This window comes from Cyprinodon variegatus, unplaced genomic scaffold (assembly GCF_000732505.1).
Source record: "Cyprinodon variegatus isolate N-32 unplaced genomic scaffold, C_variegatus-1.0 Scaffold63, whole genome shotgun sequence".
Classification (NCBI taxonomy): Eukaryota; Metazoa; Chordata; class Actinopteri; order Cyprinodontiformes; family Cyprinodontidae; genus Cyprinodon; species Cyprinodon variegatus.
Window position 1 is genome coordinate 364,223 of NW_015150516.1, and position 2,731 is coordinate 366,953.

General features: G+C 42.8%; 1 long non-coding RNA gene across 1 annotated transcript in view; it reads right to left on the reverse strand.

Annotated features, from left to right (window-relative positions):
• Window positions 1-1,942, reverse strand: part of LOC107082816 — a 90,186-nt gene extending 88,244 nt beyond the window's left edge. The window contains exon 1 of the long non-coding RNA XR_001481151.1: window positions 1,848-1,942. This is a non-coding gene — a long non-coding RNA (uncharacterized LOC107082816). The remainder of the gene's footprint in view (window positions 1-1,847) is intronic.
• Between the last annotated feature and the right edge of the window lie 789 nt (window positions 1,943-2,731).

Here is a 2,731-nt window from a genome sequence, read left to right on the forward strand (position 1 = left end):
CAACAACATTAAGAAAAACACAACTACATAAAGCAAAGCGCAACTACATTAAGAAAAACACAACTACATAAAGCAGTTGCGCTTTTAGATTTGTAGTTGCAGTTTGCACTTCAGGGCCACCGTACAAATAAGACTATTAGCTCTGTGAGACAATATCTTACTTTTAGGACTGGGTTTAAATGGCTCAGATTGTCTTAAGCTATCTCTGCAGTTATGCTGCTATAGCCTTCGGCTGCCGGAAGACATTAGGACCATTTTTACTCATTCTGCTATTTTCACTTCTTTTTATTCTTCTTTTCTTATTTCCACAAAAGTTACACCTGGTTCAGTGCCTATGAGGTTAGCTGTTCTTCCCCTTGATCCAGAGATATATAGTACCAATGCTAAAAAATAACTATTGGCATTCTCCTTGGGGTGTTTCCCTTTCTTTCACAGAAGGCACATGCTTAGTGCTTTGTTGTTTTTATGTCTCCTTCCTGCCCTCTGAGCTCCCGCCAGTGAAGATTAACTAGCTTTATTAGCTCATACTGAGGCTTCCTCCTGTAGGGAAGGAGTTGCTGCTTTGGACTGTAAGTGGGTGAATGACTCAATTCAATTGGCTCACAGCATTTTAACATTTAGCATGAATGATGAATTTGATTTCAATTTACTTCATTCAGCTCTACCTAAATTGGAGTACATGTTTTACCCTGCTGCTTGACTGGACTTTCTTTTTTAAAGGACTTCCTTTAAATAAACAAATCTGGAGTATGAAATTGTGCTCCCTCTCATTTTAGTCTTCAGACTAGTCAAAGCGTCTTATAATCTGTTATTGATATTTAGGGAATGGGTGGATAGAAGGATGGACATGTAAAGGCTTAGGGAGATTTACCCCATTTTTACACATAACTTTGTGAGTTTATGTGACTAAAATAAAAAATGTAAAGATCCAGTTTAACATCTATGTGGCTTTTTTTTAACCACTTAGAAAATATGGCGGGAATGTAACATTTGGAAGTTTCTTATTGCACTCACATTAAGATTAAATGTACTTTAATAAGATGTCTGGTTCGATAGGAAAGAATAAAGCAGAATGGACAGTGGTAGAAGCCAATCAGCGGCATTGTTTGCCAACTCGTTTCCCAGCCTGTTTCAGAAATAAATTCATAAATTCTCTTTGTTAATTTTGGACAATATCAGTCTTTGATTTGCATAAAATAAAACTGTGCCACAATTTTAGGACTCCGGTGGCTGCCAGGAGAGTTTCTGTCCTATATTTGATCAAATGTGAATTAAACTCAATAATAATCTCTTGGGTGGCACGGTGTCTTTGCATGCAGGACAAGATAAGGTCGACGTTTTTTGGGAAACTCCCCCCCTCTGCCTTCAAGACATTCATCTTCCATTGTAAAGGGGAAAAGTTCCCTGATTCCGGCCATGTGCTGCCCTTTGAATTCTTTCTTCTTTATCTGTTGATCTGGACTCCTCTAGTCCGCAGCGCAGTGGCAGCAAAGGAGCCTGATCCTAAGCAGATCTGGCTGCAGCTTTAAGGGATTTCCAGGATCGGAGCCTCCTTCAAACTGAAGGGCCTCATTCTGTACCGAACGCCATGCAATTATGACTTAAATGAATTCAGAGTTCAGCGAAGTTTGTTGTCTCGCTGGATGAGTAAAAGCAGGCCCCTCCGGCGCTAACCGGGTCTTTCCCCCTCCGGTGTACGCCGTGAATAGACGAAGAAAAGAACAGACTGACAAACACAGGGCTCTCATTGAATCATGTGAGCGAAGACAGGGGAATTTCTGATAGCCCCCATCTCTGTGCGTGGACACAAAAGCCTTCACTGTCTGCTGTCTGAAGCAACGACTTACCTCCAGGCGCTGCCAAACAGGGAGAAACATGTAGAGGGGAAAAAACAGGACACAAAGAAAAAAACCTCCTGGATCTGGGACCTGAGCTGTGGTTCATTGTTCAGATGAAAACCCTCGCTCTGCTTTTGGGGGCCCTCACGTAACCTGTTTGCTAGCAGCTGGTGGCCACCTGTGGAGCAAGTCAAATTACTGCAGGATCCCTACTGCTTCTTGTTATTGTCTACAGGTTTTTGTGCTTTGGCGGTGGAGGTCAGGACGGCGTTTTGTTTTGTTGCTTAAATCAGTTAGTTCTCTTTCCTTTTTGAGAATCAAATCTTCAGCCTCCACTTTGATCCATCAGTTTTTATCTTCCTCTTTCAAATGTTGTTAAGCCAAATCAGCTCTATAGGACTCCGAACCTGATCAGGACAGTGCATCTTTTGTCCAACTATCTTTAAGATCATAAAAAACGGCAATAGAGATGAGCCAAGACCTCTGTCCGTTTTGTCTCAAATTATCCAATTTGGCCTTTATGAGATGCAATAGCCAGAGAGCCTAAAAATTCCTGTTAGATTCAAACAAGGGGTGCCGTTGTTTTCTGACTGCAGCCATTTGCCACAGAGACAGAAAACAGATATTAATCATCGTTCTGGACACACCGAGGGCTCAACGCAAAATGAGTCGGGGCCACAAAGCTGCAACAACACGGTGGCTCTTTGTGTCCATCCGCCATTCCCAGGAATGCGGCTCGTCTTATGACTTGAGGTGGGGCCGGGGAGGTGAATGACATCACCGGTTTGAATCCTGAGACAGTGGCACCTTGTGTTTTCCACTCGCCCCCGCTAACGTCTCCCCTCTGAAGACGGGGATTGTGCCTTTTCTTCCCCGTCCTCAAAGAATACCTT